The 20004-nt window shown below is 46.0% G+C and overlaps 1 protein-coding gene across 8 annotated transcripts in view; it reads right to left on the bottom strand.

Annotated features, from left to right (window-relative positions):
• The window catches only part of LOC139746214 (octopamine receptor beta-2R-like), a 413324-nt gene that overhangs the window by 219277 nt on the left and 174043 nt on the right, over positions 1 to 20004 (bottom strand). For 4 of the 8 annotated variants that reach the window (XR_011712107.1, XR_011712109.1, XR_011712108.1 and 1 more), the window contains exon 1: positions 18481 to 18621. The exons of 3 other annotated variants lie outside the window; for them this stretch is intronic. The gene's annotated coding sequence lies outside the window, so the exon portion shown is untranslated. Of the gene's footprint in view, positions 1 to 18480; positions 19055 to 20004 lie in introns of those variants that run through there. One more of the 8 variants, XM_071657176.1, reaches the window with a different exon arrangement.

Below are 20004 nucleotides of genomic sequence, written 5' to 3'. Positions count from 1 at the left end.
TTCATACATAAGGTGTTTTTGCAATTTTTCTTTGTCTTCTAATTCTATCACCCACTCTCTTGTCATCCGCATTACGTCTGTCTGTACTTTACATAGCTTTCAATGTCTGTCATCATCATAACAGTACTGGAGCTACAGCCATCCCATGTACTGCCAATAGAACAGCCTCTTCTACAGACGTGATCCTGCTCCCTACAAGTTTGGTATTTTCAGTTCTTTAAGAAGTTCTCTGACGCATTTCCTAGTTTACCTTTAATGTTTCAATGTTTTCACTACTAAAGATCTATAATTTACGTTGTCTAATGCTTCAACAAGGAGTGGAAAAACTGTGTTCATTTTTAACCCTGCTAATAGACTATCATGTATGGTACTATGGTGAGGCAACAGATGACTTTGTGTATTCTGTCTTACACAGTCCTACGCCGGCCTTCGTTTATATGACTGATGATGATTATCAAATGTTTTGTCATCAATCATATATTCATCATCGTCAGCCTAACTGGTCTATATTACTTTGCTATCGTCAGCCTAACTGGTCTATATTACTTTGCTATCGTCAGCCTAACTGGTCTATATTACTTTGCTATCGTCAGCCTAACTGGTCTATATTACTTTGCTATCGTCAGGCTAATTGGTCTATATTACTTTGCTATCATCAGGCTAATTGGTCTATATTACTTTGCTATCATCAGTCTAATTGGTCTATATTGCTCTGGTAATACGTCAGGCTAACTGGTCTATGGTGCTGGGTATCAACTTAGATCTCTCTAATGTTTAATGATGTTACGTCATTGTGTGTGTTTGTCATCTTGGCGTCCTCAGCGCTTTATCTCATTAACAAAGGAAGGGAGAGAGAGAGAGAGAGAGAGAGAGAGAGAGAGAGAGAGAGAGAGAGAGAGAGAGAGAGAGAGAGAGAGAGAGAGAGAGAGAGAGAGAGAGAGAATACGTTTGTAGTAGTCTATATTCTACAGTGTACAATGTACCACAACTGGGTTCAGAACTATATCTGAAGTGACTCAACTTCACCTGTCGACCCCAGGGGATGTAAACCAATCGTCTTCAACTTTGTATATTAACATTTCGTGGCTGAGGCCTGAATGTGCATACGTAAATACTGATATTCTACTTTCCTCGTGTGTATTTTGGCTGACAGCGCTCTGACAACGCATACCCCAGGATACTCACTTGATAGGAATATAAAGTGTGTAATAATGACACACACACACACACACACACACACACACACACACACACCTAGGCAAGTCTTTATGCTGGGCTATAATGCTATCATGCAAGGAGGTGGTGAAGGAAGAGAGGTGGAAGGGGAGGAGAAGGAGAAGGAAGAATTGAATGAACGAGGCTCTGATTCTCCCATGGGATAGAATGAACTGGAGCGATATGGTATACAGGGAGCGACGTACTATTATTGAGCTGAACTAGAGTATATGAAGTGGTCAGGGGAATCCACGGAGTAGTCTGTGGGGCTTGGTTATGAACAGTAAGCTCTGCTTTCGGTGCATTATGTTTGGCAGCTAAAGAATGGCCATATATGTGTTTGTGTGTGTGTGTGTGTGTGTGTGTGTGTGCGCAAGTATTGTCACACGTTAGAATAAAAACTCAGGCTGGAAAAATGGAATTATGACTCTGTGAACTTTACATATCTAGCCATAACACAAGACCCTTCAGGATGAAGGTTCCAGGTTATGGTCCGAAATGTACAGTTCCCAGAAATATTCGTTTATTTTTCCAGTGTGAGTATCATATCCTGTTACAGGATGCTAGTCTCCGGGACTGCCACAGCGCTACTCAAAGCAGGACCACAGGTCAAGAAATTCTGTTGTTCCTCTATGTACGTCATCTTTGTACAATATTCTATATTATTCTCTTTCTCCATCATGCATTCTATAATGTTCTCTATGATTCTCTCTCCGTAACTCGTTCTCTCCTTCAGTCACTCCCTCTGTATTCCTCTCTCTCTCTCTCTCTCTCTCTCTCTCTCTCTCTCTCTCTCTCTCTCTCTCTCTCTCTCTCTCTCTCTCTCTCTCTCTTATCTTTGGACATCGCAGAGTGGAGGCTAAACCCAGTAAGGACCAAACTCAAGAAAATTGAGTGAACGTAACCAAAATTGGGTTGAGCAAAATTGGGCCAGTCTGATATGATGTTGGACGAGGTAAGGTGGAGCGTGGTGAGTTGTCTCATTCTTACATCATCGTATATGTATCTCTTGTGTCACTCTATCTACTTCTACTGCATCATCGTATATGTATATTATGTCATCTACTTCTACTGCGTCATCGTATATGTATATTGTGTCACTCTATCTACTTCTACTGCGTCATCCTACATGTATCTGTTGTGTCACTCTAGCCACCTCCAGTATGTGAGCCCTACCTCTCTCTGCTACACACGTAAGACACCGTCTTATCTATTCCATTATCTCCTGTCTCCATCCCCTCCCGTCGTCTGACTCCCACAGAGGCTCGCTCTTCAGCAGCAGTAGCAGTGGTATTAAGCGTCGAGGAAGGAACGAACTACGTTGAAGACGGGAGTTACCAGCTGTTTGGTGCAGCAGGGTGCTGGGGATGGGAGGTACCAGCTGTTTGGTGCAGCACGGTGCTGGGGATGGGAGGTACCAGCTGCTTAGTACAGCAGGGTGCTGGGGATGGGAGGTACCAGCTGTCTGCTACAGCTGGGTGTTGGGATGGGATGGGTTCTGTGAGCAAAACATCAGCAGTGGGGCTGGTGTGCCAGCTGAGGTTGACAAGTGGCCCGCCTCTCGCAGATAAGTTATTCTTGACAAGAAATCCTCTCCACTTGTGCATCAAGGTGTTTCTTTTCCCTCCATAGTTTGTTATAATGATGGTATGTATGGTATCATCACCCGGCATGATATGTTCAGGTAAAGGCTTACGCAGTTTGAAACACTCGTCTGTAGGTCTGAAGATTTCTGAGATCTCTCACCAAGACATGAAGACCATCTCTTAACTAATATGGACGACTTCCTCTCTTGTCTCTATGAAAAGATGCGACTCAGTAAATTCAGATCTGCCAATCCACATTTGAAAACAATAGCACACAACAAGAAAAGACGACGTCTCCACTTGTCTCCTATATCAGTAGAGGTGGCCGGCTTCCAGGAAGGCGAAGGGGTGGGTCACACTGGAACAAGTCATACAGAAGTACAGGACTGGACTGAGCTTTTGAGCCGACAGGATTGTCCGTGGATGACGAAGACCGTGGAAAACACGAATAGGTTTAGTCAGGCTGTATACGTTGTATCTGTTGCCTCCAGCAGCTGATTCACACTTCAGTTATCTGGAGTTTTCTTTATCAGAAACCATCATATGGTCAGGGGTTTTGTCTGTAATTGGATCTCTGATGCTGTACTTCACTGTAAAAAAAGGTCTCTCAGACCATTACAGTGATTCTGTATTTTACGAACACTTCACCAGATTCATCTAACTCGTTTTTGATCTTCAGATAACGTATTCCAGTTTTGTGTCATTACCATTACTTGTATCAAGCTGAGTCAACTCTCATCTCGTGGGTTGTGATGACTTCCTTTATGTTCACAAATATACATACATACATACATACACACAAACATACATACACACACACACACACACACACACACACACACATATATACATGCGTACTGATGAGTAACAGTGCATATAAACATCTGGTGCTAATGTATCGTTACATTTTCCATGAACATAAATTCAGAAGTCTGGAGACTAGAGCTGGAATCGCATTCGCAAATGACATATTGTACACGTATTTCCTGACGATGTTGGGAAAATGTCGGAGATCCTGTACATATTGATGGCTCACAGACGTATGGATAGTGGGCAATATACCGACAGATGAGATCAGATATATACACAGCTTCACTACGAAAAGATGTTGAAAGGTTAGAAAATACTGCGTGGCCGCCCAAGAGGACGGGAGGGGAGAGAAGTATTGAAAGTCATGTCAGGTGGAATACAGTTATATTCACGCTGCTGTAGTAGGCACGAGGTCTAAGTCCAAGGCCACATGCATCCCCAGCAAGACGCTTTACAACCGAAGTGCGCGAGTCTACAACCCTGACTTACGTGTATAGTGACCAGATGAAGAATACACCCAACATGGAGGAATCAAGACTATAGTGACTAAGGAAGTAAAGCAATATGTGGGATGTTGTTGCTTGCACAAGCCATGCGTTGGGTAGTGTTGCTTGAACAAGCCATGTGTTGGGTAGTGTTGCTTGCACAAGTCATGTGTTGGGTAGTGTTGCTTGCACAAGTCATGTGTTGGGTAGTGTTGCTTGCACAAGCCATGTGTTGGGAAGTGTTGCTTGCACAAGCCATGCGTTGGGTAGTGTTGCTTGCACAAGCCATGTGTTGGGTAGTGTTGCTTGCACAAGTCATGTGTTGGGTAGTGTTGCTTGCACAAGTCATGTGTTGGGTAGTGTTGCTTGCACAAGTCATGTGTTGGGTAGTGTTGCTTGCACAAGCCATGTGTTGGGTAGTGTTGCTTGCACAAGTCATGTGTTGGGAAGTGTTGCTTGCACAAGTCATGTGTTGGGAAGTGTTGCTTGCACAAGTCATGTGTTGGGTAGTGTTGCTTGCACAAGTCATGTGTTGGGTAGTGTTGCTTGCACAAGCCATGTGTTGGGTAGTGTTGCTTGCACAAGTCATGTGTTGGGTAGTGTTGCTTGCACAAGTCATGTGTTGGGTAGTGTTGCTTGCACAAGTCATGTGTTGGGTAGTGTTGCTTGCACAAGTCATGTGTTGGGTAGTGTTGCTTGCACAAGTCATGTGTTGGGTAGTGTTGCTTGCACAAGTCATGTGTTGGGAAGTGTTGCTTGCACAAGCCATGTGTTGGGTAGTGTTGCTTGCACAAGTCATGTGTTGGGAAGTGTTGCTTGCACAAGCCATGTGTTGGGTAGTGTTGCTTGCACAAGTCATGTGTTGGGAAGTGTTGCTTGCACAAGCCATGTGTTGGGAAGTGTTGCTTGCACAAGCCATGTGTTGGGTAGTGTTGCTTGCACAAGCCATGTGTTGGGAAGTGTTGCTTGCACAAGTCATGTGTTGGGTAGTGTTGCTTGCACAAGTCATGTGTTGGGAAGTGTTGCTTGCACAAGTCATGTGTTGGGAAGTGTTGCTTGCACAAGCCATGTGTTGGGTAGTGTTGCTTGCACAAGTCATGTGTTGGGAAGTGTTGCTTGCACAAGTCATGTGTTGGGTAGTGTTGCTTGCACAAGTCATGTGTTGGGTAGTGTTGCTTGCACAAGTCATGTGTTGGGTAGTGTTGCTTGCACAAGTCATGTGTTGGGTAGTGTTGCTTGCACAAGTCATGTGTTGGGTAGTGTTGCTTGCACAAGTCATGTGTTGGGTAGTGTTGCTTGCACAAGTCATGTGTTGGGAAGTGTTACTCAGCGAGCCATGTTTTAGGTAGTGTTGCTTCTGAAAACAGTGATATATATTTATGATACATTTCCGGGTTTACCTTCCACTGGGCTCAGATATACAAGCATGATACATGGAGATACATACATGGAAATACACATAGAGATACATACATGGAGATGCATACATGGAGATACATAGATGAAGATACATACATGAAGATGCATTCATGGAGATGCATACATGGAGAGTCATATACTGAGGAAGAACTTCAGCTGCACTGCGAACGAGATTATACACACAAATATTTGTCCACAAGACCAGAAATATTTGACGTAATATGTGAGATTGCGAGGAGGATTGCCCGCTGGTGGCATCTGGCAGCCATGAGGCACACTGCCACACATCATACATACATACATACATACATACAAATGAACGCACACAGATCATATATACCAACATATATCCTACAAAGAAAAAAACATGTGCGAACATCCAAACATACACACAATCACACAGAAAACATAACGAATATGAACACATTGAATTCACAGGAAACACACACACACACACACACACACACACACACACACAAGACACAGGTGCCCCAGAAGAAAGACAATTAGATAATGAGGCGACCTGGTCTAGCTCGGTGGGTGGCTGGTTGATCGTCAGCAGGAGGCACTGAACCCTACCTGGCTGGTTGGGCTGGTTATGTGGTTGTTACTAGGAGGCGGAAGGGCAAGGGGGGGGGAGTCCCCTGAGGGTAACACGGCCAAGTTGTCACAGCGTTACAGCCTTAAGCCGTCACGCTCACCGGCTCTCACAGTGAGTAACTCTATAAAGAAACTTCACAAGGAAAGAAATCCGTAATTGAATATGGTTGAGGAGAGGGAGGAGGTAGGTTCACCTCACCCTCTGAGCCAGGCGGTAATGGCAGGAGGGAGGCCCCTACCCTGCAGTACCTTTACGTTTAATAAACACATTTATGAGAGAAAAGCCAGTCTTCCACTCCGGCTAAATACCAATCGCGCGGCTCATTACCGATACTTGCGGTTGGAACTCTGTAAAGGTTTGGTAATGAAGTGATCTCGTATCGTAAAACAATGATGGTTCTCTTGCTTAAGTAAACCATTATGCTAGGCAGAAGACAGCTCCCACGGGGGATGGTGGGAGCCTGGCTGTTGTGTGGGAGCTCCACCAAGGACGTTATGGACACATGGGGAGGCAGCAGACGGCTCCCACAGGGTTGATGGGAGTCTGGCTGCTGTGAAAACTAACATGGGACTGCAACTACTGCAGTCAACCCTCCCTACATCCCAGTCTGGTATTCACACCACACACCTCGATTTTTAGGAGAGTTTTAGCTTCAGTGCCTCTCTCTCCCCTGGCACAGGGGTCTGGCAGTGAGAGAGGCCTGGGGTGGCACTGAACAAGGTCAGGAATGTCACTGTTTAAGTTCAGGAGTGAAACTTCACGAGACCAGGAGTGGCACTTGTGCGAGACCACGACCGGCACCGCACGAGGCCAGCAACGAGGGACGTCTGAGGCCGAGGGTGGACCGAGCGCTACCATGGGAGATCACTGTCGGCAGTGTCCATCTCTCCTGGCACTGCAGCTGGTGTCCGCCCCCCTGTGTCACACCACTTGGAGGAGGGGAGGGGGGGGGGGCCTACTATTCCTACTGAAGCGTGGACTGCAAGAGGTCCAACCCGTGTCACTGCCGCGTGGGATCACCGTTAGCAGTACCATCCTACTTAAGGATGAGAGGCCAGGGGACTGATCCTGCAGGATGGGACACCACTTTGGGTCAGTATTAACGACCCAGCGCTAGGCTTCCTGACCCATCACACTAAGTGATCGCATCCCCGAAATCGCACCATATAATAGGCTTTTTCTTTCTTAGTACCAGTCATCGACTACTAATGTTGGAGTTTACGCTCTGAGCAAACAATAAGGCAAGTGGTTGTTTACTCGTAGCGTGAGACGCGGGTTAACCACTTGAGAGAGAGGGTCGCGAGTGATGCGTCTCTTCTCCACACTCAAGTACCCTTCGCTCAAGGCTACAGACGTAGCGTGTTGTCCGCCACACTCATACACAACAATGATAGAAACACTTACGTAATCTACAGTAAACTATATGAATCCTGCAACACTGCTTATTTTTTGACACCTGAAATTTCTGTGTTTGTTGTATCTGTGCATGAAGGCTCTTCATTTTATTAACGACCCTTGGTTCTCAGCTTATCGAATCAACGAAGGACGAGAGAGCAGCCAGTTTACTACTTCAGCGCCTCAACATAGTTATCCAACAGAGACTGTTAGTTGCATAACTGATTCAAGTTCAATCTAAGGTAAACAATATGATCTTTTAGACGCTCTAGTAATATGTACTCGTTGAAAGAGTTAATATGTAAAAAGTGGTAAACAGCTGTTGCTTTCTCAGACACTATAATCCTCATATAATCAACTTTTAAGAGGCACTCCCCCATATATATATATATATATATATATATATATATATATATATATATATATATATATATATATATATATATATATATATATATATATATATAATCAAGAATTACATGTTTATTCTTAAGAGTCAGTAAACGGTAAATCTTATATCTCACATTAACTCGTCTGAGTCAAAAGTGAACCAAGAATTCACCAGATGTTTACATAGAACATCTAATCCATTATATTGTTATCAGAGACGCCGGAGTTGACATGAACATGAACCATTTATTAAATATACATGTAAGGAGGTCACTGGTCCCCACCATCTTCTTGCTGACCTCGTAAGAAAGTTTTACTGAGCTTCAAGGCCACACAAGGTCATAGGAATACGCTACAGATGTAATGTAGACTGATGCTACCCTGGTGACCTGAGGTATGACAGTGTCCAGCCCTGTAAGTGGCTAGGTCCTTGACGGTCCAGCCCTTAACGTGTGAGTGTCTATCCCTGTAATTACGTGTGTGTACTGTACAGGACAGGGATGTTTACATTCGTGAGGCTTCATCTCTTGCACATTACTGCTGTCACACAACCTTTTGAACTTTGTCCAGCCCTGGCGCTACCAGGAGGAGAGGGCAATGAGCAACGCTCGCTTCGTACTCATTGACCTTCACTTGACTGGTCACTGCTGGAAATACCCCATCCTCCCTGGACGACCCTATTTGCGTGTACTGAATGACAAATTGGAGTTATGAGATCGAGAACCACCTGAACCACCACACAAATTACTGGCACTGGATGCAGTAACCAACCAGAGTCTGCTCTAATGCTTGCCTGCCAGATAAGGCTGCGGTTACCCCAGAAAGGAGGGGGGGGGGGGGGGACCTCAACTGGCGCAACAGCCGTCAAGATAAGGGTCATCCGGTGGCCCAACCTACCACCACAATGTTTTCACAGTAGACCAGTAAGTATGCTAAGGCATCTGACACTAGGTCGACCTTGGCCTAATATCATGAGGGAGTCCACCTGGGTCCAGGAGCGGTTGGCAAGGGCGTCTTACTGACGGAAACGCCCGCATGCTCTCCCACTAGACTTACACAGAACAACTGAACCATAGAGAATGTCATGAAACATAATGCAAACTAACACTACACACTCTAGTCTCTAGCCCTCAAGTAACTGACTCATTCACTTTCAAATGTGTGTATATGTGTGTGTGTGTGTGTGTGTGTGTGTGTGTGTGTGTGTGTGTGTGTGTGTGTGTGTGTGTGTTATCTGGACTCATGACCTGCCACGTAGCACAAAGTAACACTTTGTTGCATAAAAATCGCCTCAGTAACATGATGACGGCAGCTGGAGGCTCCAGTACCGGGGTGAGAGCTGGTGGTGTACGTATAACATCTTACCTCGTATTCAACTCAGCAAGAAAAATTATTTTAAAAAGACGAGCAAAGAAACAACTCTGCTGTTCAACAAGGTGTTTTTTTCTATCGACGGTACTTCCCTGTGGTCCATGGTCTATCCCTCCCTGTAGTCTATGGTCTATCCTTCCATGAGGTCCATGGCCTGTCCCTCACTGTGATCCAGCGTGTGTCCCTCCCTGAAAGTAGACTCTGACATCGGTAACTTTACTTATCTTTCCCCCGCCCTGCTTCTTGCCCTACACTGGCATGTTCCCTTCACCCAAGTCAGCCGGGACTTGTCCTCGGTCCGTTGCACGCACACAGAAGACGGGTCGCTTGTATGGCTGTCGCCCGCATTACGACCTCCCTCCCCACATCCTGCACCAGCACATTCAACCTCACCTCTCACTATCTTCTCGCTACCACTCTTATTTCTGCCTCAAGGGCTGGGCTGATCCCCTCGACCAGGGGGTCTGTCTTCTGTAGCGCCCCCGCTCAAAGGTAAGACAAACTATCAAAGCCAAACTTGTCTCCAGGTCGACTCACTGTCGACCTCACTGTCTACCGTATCTTTGGGTTGATCCCTCAGCCTACATCCCTCACGTCGACTTTGTCGACGGCACCTCACTAACGTGTCTCCAGGTCGACTTTCTTTCGACGTCATTGTTTCTCGACCCCCACAACCCACTGTGTCTCTATGCTGCTTGTGTGTGTGTGTGTAAGAGAGAGAGAGAGAGAGAGAGAGAGAGAGAGAGAGAGAGAGAGAGAGAGAGAGAGAGAGAGAGAGAGAGAGAGAGAGGAGAGCTATCACACAGTACCCCACACGTCGGAAGCAGCGGTACGTCTGAGGTAACAACAATGTGGGGTAGATGGACCAATCATCGCCACCGCCGCCCACCAACTACTGCCTTAATTAATGATGTAATTGGGAGGTTCCCAGACCAAGAGATCTGCCCACCACAACAGCGTTATCAGAGTAATCTACTTATCGACACATATCGTCACCTCCTGTTGCCCATCACAACAGAAACTCAACTACATAAACAGGTCACCACGAGCAACGGTAGTGTAAGTAGCTACGCAATGTTCACCTCTAACCCGAGGAAGCGTTGAATGCACACGCGGAGGTAAACACTGTACAGAGCTAGAAATATCTGGCAGATGGTGAGGACAAGGTAGTGACCAGGTACCTCATGAATGCACGATAATGTGACATGTAAAACTCCCTCTGAATTATTTGTGTCTGTGTGTATATATATATACACACGCCATTTCCCGCATTAGCGAGGTTGCGTTAAGAACAGAGGACTGGACCTTTGAGGGAATATCCTCACCTGGCCCCCTTTTCTGTCCCTTCTTTTGGAAAATTAAAAAAAACGAGAGGGGAGGATTTCCAGCCCCCCGCTCCCTTCCCTTTTAGTCGCCTTCTACGACACGCAGGGAATACGTGGGAAGTATTCTTTCTCCCCTATCCCCAGGGATAATATATATATATATATATATATATATATATATATATATATATATATATATATATATATATATATATATGCTCAAATTTGCGGTGATGCCAAGTGCTACGTGGAAGCCTCCAGACTGTGTGCTTGTTGTGTTGTTTGATACAATTGAAGGAGCGATGGAACATGAGGGATGACGGGAGTGAGAATGGATGTTAAAGAACAAGTGATAATGTCTTGTGAGTGGAGGTGGAGGATGATGAGAGAGAGAGAGAGAGAGAGAGAGAGAGAGAGAGAGAGAGAGAGAGAGAGAGAGAGAGAGAGAGAGAGAGAGAGAGAGGTATGTATAGTGTGGACGGAGCAAGAGTGATAGTGAGGGAGAAGACGAGTTTCTGTAGACATGACCAGACAGTAATGATAGTGGCGAGAGTGAGGGGCACAGCAGACACTGTGAGTCAGGGGTGGCAGTGTGAGTCAGGGGTGGCAGTGTGAGTCAGGGGTGGCAGTGTGAGTCAGCAGGAGTGGCAGTATACATGAAGGTGCAGCAATATAACACCAGGTTAACCCCTACCAGCATCACAAACACATCGTTGACAATACTCTTATGAATATACGGTAAATATATTCCACTTATTCTTACATTTGTCTTTATTTTCTTTACGCTAAGTAAACTTGATGTTTTTGTCGCAATTTTTTATTAAACCTCTCCGAAGCTCAAAGTTAGATACAGGCAAGTTTCTCTGGCCTCACTTCAATTACCAGGTGACACTCATCTTTCATTGCTGCAGGACCTGTCATCTTGCTGCAGGATCTGTCCTCTTGCTGCAGGACCTGTCATCTCGCTGCAGGATCTGTCATCTCGCTGCAGGATCTGTCCTCTTGCAGCAGGACCTGTCATCTTGCTGCAGGATCTGTCATCTTGCTGCAGGATCTGTCATCTTGCTGCAGGATCTGTCATCTTGCTGCAGAATATGTCATCTTGCTGCAGGATCTGTCATCTTGCTGCAGGATCTGTCATCTTGCTGCAGGATCTGTCATCTTGCTGCAGGATCTGTCATCTTGCTGCAGGATCTGTCTCATATCCCGCCCCCATCATTCCAAGACCCAACCTTCGCGATCATGTTGGTGCAATTCTCGTAGGTTGTGGCCTCAGCCAACAAGAGTCCCTTCATGCTTGTTTGCCCATTTTACCGCTTTAGAGTGTGGATCACCAACCTTAAGTGTCTGGGGGCGGCGGGAGAGGCAACAAGGAGGGTCGAGGTGACTGGCGTAGCACTTCAACGGCTCTGGGCCCATCAGACGAACACCTGGCTCGCCTTTGACGCGAGGATCCCACTGATACAGCCTCTCCAGTGCCGGAAATTGCGACAGATCTACGCGTCTGATGTGAACCCAAGGATTTTGTGCCTCTCCGAGGTAGAGAGGGTTCGGAAGATAAGAGGCTTTTTGGCCCGGCAGGAGTACAAATCCTTCTCTTCCACACTTTTCTCTTAAGTATTCCTCCCATTTTCCTGAGGGGATATTTCCAGACTGCCCCATGATTTAAGGTTCGACATTTTCGTAAATGGAAACAGGGGTAGAGTTTCAGACATCGTCCCCTCACTATTTCTTCTAATTCTTAAACAGACATCTTAGTCGGAATGATGAGGATGACTCAGGAATGAATATAGAGAGATTGTGGAGGTGAGACTCGAGACGCGGACCATAAGGCAGACATGGGGGTCGTGTGTTGTCTGTCGCCTTGCGCCACGCAGACAGTCATGTATGTGTGTATGTATGAAGGCGGTGCGAAAGCCTCATGCACGTCTACACCACCAATAGATGGCGTCACGGTTATATACCTCCCTTAGGTTTACTCTGGCTGGTGAGGTAGTCGACTTGGAACGAATCATGACGAAAAACGCCTTACGACACCATAATCTTTCACTCACAGAACATCAACGCACATTGTATAACCTGCTTGACATAACATGTTTCATCATATTTGGTGTGATTTCTATTTGCATCCTTCTGAAGACTCTCTTCATACTGTGTCCTCTCCTCTCTTAAGCTAATGGCATTCTTACGTTCACAGTGGCCCTCCCTGGTCTGCCCTTAGACCTGCTCTCTGTGGACTCCCGTGTGCATTAAGACCTTGAACTCCAGTGTACACCAAGACCTTGGACTCCGGTGTACACCAAGACCCTTTCTTTGTTTCATCGATTTTTGGAAACTCCATCTGTGGCTGTCGGCTTCCATCCTCCTGAACACGACGGGACGACCCTTGAGCACGACAATGCCTGAACTTTTTAGCATCGTGTCGTACGTCAGGTCATCATACCCAGGCATCATGTTGAATAGTCGTACCGTCGAGATCTAACGTCATATTTTCATGGTCTATGGTAGTTCTGTTGTTTTCTAGAGTCGTCCATCGGTCGTATCGTTGAGTTCAAGAGGTCAGTTAAATCCTGCCTCACTAATCATATTCCGCAGGTTATCATGCGTCGAACGCTAACCTGTGTTGTCATCTCGCCAACCATGACACAGAGGGTAACACATGACTAATGATACATCTGCCACACAGTGTGGTTGGAGAGGCTGTTATCACGTCCACTTCCCTTTGTAGTGTGTGTGTGTGTGTGTGTGTGTGTGTGTGTGTGTGTGTGTGTGTGTTTACGAACGCGTGGGCGCGCCTGTGTTCCTTGTAGAATGATACACCCACGCAATTACACGCTTAAATAGATATTTTCTAACACACCTACACGTAAATATAGACACAATAACTCTTTCCCTCGTACAGACACAAAACAAACAGGTAACAAAAGACTTATTGACATGTGGCGAAGTTATATAGTTGTTGAAACAATATTGCTGGATAACCTTGAGATTCTCAGCTCCTGCAGGTCTCTAGGTAAATCTTTCTCATCTTTACTATTGCACATCATCACTCAGTAACTGTGTCTCGCTACACATGAGTTAATGTTAGTTTGTTTACTATGGTGTTGGCATCTTATAGGAATCACTGTGATGAACGGCTTCAGGTGGACCAGTGGAGAGAATATACAACTCAAGAATCCTACAACATCCACATTTGCCTCGAAAATCCTACAACTTATGGTTATGAAATATCATATAGCCTGCACTGTGGTTTCAAAGTGCCTACAAGCTCCATTATAGTTTTATATAGATGTCATATATAATCCGATGATTGTATATACCAATATTAATCCTCTTGCCAACAATTCACCTTAACGATATATACAAATATAGGATATATTGCGGTGCAATCTTTTATTATATTTTTTTTCGGTGGCAGTGTATGTCGGTGTTTGCGTATGTCATTGATTCAATTTTTTGTAAGTTTTCATTTCGGAAACAGCGGCATTTTTGTGATTACAGATGATAAACTGTACAGAACATTTACCACAGTCTACCGGGCAGCAGGGATGCAAACTGGCATGACTCTCAGTCGATGTGTTCACGTATTTGTGTTCATAAAGGCGCGAACGTGTAGATGATAATGGGGCACATCAACTTTCCTGAAGCTTGTGGAGGGTAGCGCCTGTACTATACTCTAACTTCCGTAGAAGTTGTTGACACGGTTGTCCACCAGGATATTTGTCCGTGATGCGACGCTCTCATTACTCACTCTTCCACGGACGATGTAAGGCACTCACGTGCGTACGTCCGCGTAGGGACGAAGATAACGCAAGGAGTTATCCACTGGTTCAGTCTCGTCATAAAGCATTAGTCCAGGTAACTAGTGCAGGTCCCGTCTGACATGATCAACGTCCACTGCCAATACAACAAACTGACATTCCGAGCGCTGCTGGATGTAGACTGGACACTACACCAGGCTGACTGTTGTTCAACTGACCCGTAACCATCTGGAGGACAGGTCCTGATTTCGATTCCATGGAGGACAATTGCTGGGTTTGGTCCCCCCCCCCCCCCCTACCTCTTCCCCACAGGGGAGTCGGGATCAATCTCATGATTATTTGGAATAGAAAGAATAGATCATCCCGAGGGAATCCATTACCGTGATTAGTGGAATGGCTGGCAAGCGGAGGACGAGCGGAGAGCTGTCAACGTTAGAGTTACCGGGTTGTGCTGCTTCCTCACCCGACCACTGCTGCCAGCGGCCGCACCCAGGTACGGCAGGGAGCGTCACTGCGGTCACCATCCAACTCAGGTATCATAGACAAAAAAAAAAAAAAACTGCAAATTCATCAACCAACGCACCACAGAAATCGTCATCAACTATGGAATGCCACCCTAAATTCCCTACTAAGCGGGGTACCAAAGGTTAACTTCCTGTCACCAACACTGTTCGTAACTTACACAGCTGACATTCCTCCACCAGATAATGACACAAACAAGGATATCTTCCAGGATGATGACGCTGTTCAAAAAGTAATCTTAAAAAACTCACTCTTTTAGCAAAAGACAGAGGCTAAAAACTCGAAAGAGATTGGAAAATAAAACAAATATAAATTCACGGTAGTGGTTCTGGTAAGAGTAAAACCCATCTACGTACTTATAAAGATACACGAGTTAGAGCAACAGAGGATCTGCAGAGTCCTGGGTCACACACTGCCATCACGAAGCTTGAGGACAGATCATGTCACCAAGAGATCCACATAGGGTGGAGCGACCCTGAGCAGTCTGTACAGATCCCGGCACCCGGAGAGCCATGAACTACACCTGGTGAAAGCCACGATCCTACTTGTCCTAACACACTCTCCTAAACCCACGCACCTCACTTCTAAACCACACATACTGAAACTGAAGCAAACATACAAGATAGATATTTACGATTCGTCACAAATGAGAAGTACCCAACACCGACAACACCAAAGAACAATTATAGATTAAACCCTGTGGCACATAGTTAGGCAGCACAAGTCTGGCAAACACTAGAACACATATTCAAGTGTGGGTATGGCGTACCTTAGTGGCATCTGGGCCTCAATGCACGAAGAGAGGCACTAGCCATCCATCGATGCACACAATGGAAAATACTTAGCGTAGCTTAACTTATTTCCTTCACTCCACCAACTGGGAACAATATCCCTACGTACATACCCCTAGTCTGTCGGGAGTGTGTAAATACGCCACCAGAGGGACGTTTCAGGCAAACTCTGTAGTGTAGAGGAGAGCGTTCATGACCGTGACGCACACCATGCCTAGGATCGAGCGCATAGGTTTGAATCCTGGTTGCGGCAGTCGGTTCACAGTCACCCCAGCTGTACATCCACCCCTAGGGTGGCTCAGGCTAGGGTGTCACAGGTCAGGACGATTCTCACTGCGATTGCTTGGTATCTGACGTGAATAAACGCACAAGTGGGAAAGATAAAGTTTCAGCAGCGAAAACGTTAGTTAAGTCTGTGGGGCATTAATAAAGTGACAGCATCAAAAGAAAGATTCTTACGTGATCGGCATCATTTATGATGCATTATTCTGAAAAGATCCGGCCCTCTCATACGTAAGCATAGGAGATGCTCAAGGTCATGATGATGATACGAAGCAGCGGGAGGCGGTATAACTCAGGCACTGACAGCTAACGACAGTCATAACCATTGAGGTCCGTGCTAGCGAACCCTCCAGGAATGTCTTAGTGTAGCCAGGTCATGACTGGTGAGGGACTGGGGCAGTGGAACACGGCACTGTGGCAGGAGGGAGGGTCAAGTCTCCGACAAAGATCCGCCAGTCTTACCAATACAGAGAGTACAATATCAACCCTTGGTCCAGTTCAAGGACGTGCTCTCTGTGTTACCTTGACATTGGCTCTACTGCTTCCCATCCCTCCAGCTGTACTTTCCTCTCTGGCTGTATCGTCTTTATTCAGCTTATCTCAGCAGAGGGAAAGTACTCAGAGGGAAGGAGTTTCCTCCTGTAACCCTGCTGTTTCAGCGAGGCGATTGGTCTTCCTCGGGTCATAACTGTTCCGCTAACAAGGCTCCCACACGTTCGTGCACTACACAACGTTCCTCAGATACTTCCGTTCATAATGTTTCCCAGTTTCTTCTCCTGGTATGTGCCAGGTTCCCCCCAGGTGCAGATATGACCCTCATTCATGATGCAGGTATTTATCCCCTGCAGCACCAGAAGCGTCAAGTGGCAACCTCACGTAGGTGTGAGCCGAGCAGAGAAGCAGAGATTTGTGGCAAATTGGTTGTTGTGTTGTTACTTGGTCCTCAGTCCTCCAGCTGGGAGTGGAAGGACCTAGGGCACAGACGGTGGTAACTGCCACCACAAACCCCATCCAGCTCCGAAGGTGAGGTTATGCCTGCGTCAACCTCCAGCTCTGAGGGTGAGGTTCTGCCTGCGTCAACCTCCAGCTCTGAGGGTGAGGTTCTGCCTGCGTCAACCTCCAGCTCTGAGGGTGAGGTTCTGCCTGCATCACGCCCATGTTTCTAAGGGAGGGTTCTACCTACATATTCACCCTCCCTCCCGTCCCTGCTTTGAGAAAGGTTTCTGCCTGCGTCTCTTACTCCCCCCCCTACCCTACCCCCAGGGAGGGTTCTAAGTGGCACATCCGGTTGTGTGAATGAGATGTCTGGCGTTACAAATGCCGGTCAGTTAACAGAGCAGCGAACAAGATATCAAAACATTTCTGTTTATTTACATTCATAAGCAGACACGAGAGTGAGAGTGTTAAGTTTGTTTTCTTACCGGGAAAATACGTACCGTTAACAAAGGGAATATCATATTGCTGAAGGATGAAGCGTTCATATATGCCATTCATCGTCAAACTGGACACTGGAGTACATGACTTGTGGTATGAATATAAGATCTTTTACAAAGTGTAAAGTTTTTTCTTGGCTGCGTTATCACCTAGGTTCAGTGTTCACGTCCGCTGTCAAAGGCAAAGGACGAGCACGGGGTCAGGCATACGCGGCGGACGAGACTGCAAAATGAGTGACTTTTTGTTTCGCCATTGAATGAGATTACAAACATATTCTCACGCTGTAACTACACCTACAGCTAGTAAACAAAGAACTACTTAATGAAAATAAACGCATATAGTGACAGGTTCTGAAGGGTCGCCTATGTAAAAGTAAATGAAATGTAAGTAGTAGTTCATTCGAGTAGTGTATTTAACAGCTACAGCACTTGTCTTTATAAGTATTGTATCCATAGAAGGTTGGTACTATAGTAGTTGTAGTAGTAGTAGTAGTAGTAGTAGTAGTAGTAGTAGTAGTGGTAGTGGTTGTGGCAGGATTTGGGAAGGAAAGCAGAGACACCTCATGTAGGTGTGGTACAAGTGTAGGACTTAATCATGTGGTAGTTATAGCATCATGGTGGTAGGACGTAGTAATAACAGTAGGAATTATAGTAGATGTAGTAGTAGTTGTAACAATAGTGCTAGTATGATCAGTGCTAGATGTAACAGTCACAACAGTAATGGTATTAACAGTGTTTTGTAACAGGAGCAGCAGTTGTGGCGGTAGTAACAGTAGGAGCAAAATAGGCAACAGTAATGCCATTAACAGTAGCAGTAAGAGCGTCAACAGTTGTGAGGGTGAAGATGGTAGACAGTAACGATGGTCGTACCACAGTAAGACACAGTAGTGTGGTAGACAACCTGGTAGTAAGACAGTAGTGTGGTAGACAACCTGGTAGTAAGACACAGTAGTGTGGTAGATAACATGGCGACCGACGTGCAATGTAAGACTGCAGTGGGCCAGGGTCATCACACCCACTCCACCACAGGTTAGTGTGGTACTACCACATCTACCGGTGATAAGTGTGGTAGTACCTCACCTGACTTCACTTACCCCAACACTGGAGAGGATTCGACCGCGTTGTTCAACTTGTTTCCACACATAAATGTACACTAAAGTGTTTACAGAATATTAATGATATATTCTTGTCCACAGTGTCCACAGTCCTTCACTGTCTTCCAAATACTGATTCATGTTTGGATATTCTTTTGATCATTTCCACCTGTTGATTCATTGAATGTTAGTGAGTAATTTTCATCAGAATTCAACTGTTGCGTTCGCCAGCGCTGGTGTGCGTACATACGCTTGCCATTCACGTCATCATACAGTCTCTCCCACGGGAATATTTCTCAAACACAAGAAGAATATTTGGATAAGTACATGACGTAACATGCTTGAATATCCAAATATATGCGGCGGCTAATAAGGTATAGTATTGTCATGAGAAACCCCGACGACCATGTAATGGTAGGAGATGCGATGGGTCTGGGGTTAGCGAGATGGTAGTGTGGTGGTAAGCTGGACTATGGTCGGCACCAGAGCTCCTGGGTGAGCGTGTAGTGGGTGACGCTGGGCTGCCACCACCACCACCACCACCACCACACACAGCCGACGCACGGATCACACTGCCTGCCCAGCCACCCCGCTGCCGCTCTCTCTCTCTCTCTCTCTCTCTCTCTCTCTCTCTCTCTCTCTCTCTCTCTCTCTCTCTCTCAGTTGCGCTCTCTCTTACCCGCGCCAGGCTACTGCCACTAGCACCACCACCACCACCAGCCTACTACCATCATCAGCCCAAACTACCACCCACCCAGTGGCCCAGCCTACCACAATCATTGTCCCCAGACTACGACTACGATCGACCCCTAGCGTACCACCGCTCGTGGCCCAGTCTACCACCGCTACCATTATCTTACCACCAACATGAGCCTACAACCACCACAGGCCCAGGCCTTCCACCGCCCTCCTTACTATGTGGGCCATCAAGACAGTTAAACATGGCCTGATATTGTCTGTATTGCGACCATTCCCTTTAATCCCAACGAAAGTTTTCCTTTGGGGTGAGGTTCCTTCCTTCCCTCCACTGTGCAGTCCGTGGGTTGTGTCCAGAGGTCCTCGAAGCTGAGTGACTCTGGATCAAAATCTTACCTAATGAGAATGTCACTAACCTCATATTTCCACATCTTTCTTAGTCTTGTACACGGCATTCTGCCACTTGGATCTCGGTCAAATGTTTGGTTTCAGATGCTAGGAGTGTGTACGTACCTCCACTTGTCGTTAGTGTTCGCTCTGTACATAGTGCCAGTGGCATGATGTTTAGCTGTTTCATGATCTCTTCTGTATGCTTTCTGTCTCCTCTTGACACACAAGAACTACTCTCATCTTTATACCTCTGGTTGGATTACGCTCCTCAAACTGCGGAAGTTTCCGCGTCTTGCTAGAGTACAACGAATATTGTTACATATTAAAAGTTATTTAATTGAATTATATCAAAAGTTATCTAATTTCTTGTAGAAATATCTCATCTTTTCTCACTGGAAAAAGTACGCTTTTTTGTGGTTGATTACTTCCACTTTCGTC

This window comes from Panulirus ornatus, chromosome 64, assembly GCF_036320965.1.
Source record: "Panulirus ornatus isolate Po-2019 chromosome 64, ASM3632096v1, whole genome shotgun sequence".
Taxonomy (NCBI): Eukaryota; Metazoa; Arthropoda; class Malacostraca; order Decapoda; family Palinuridae; genus Panulirus; species Panulirus ornatus.
This window is presented reverse-complemented; position numbering and strand designations above follow the sequence as displayed.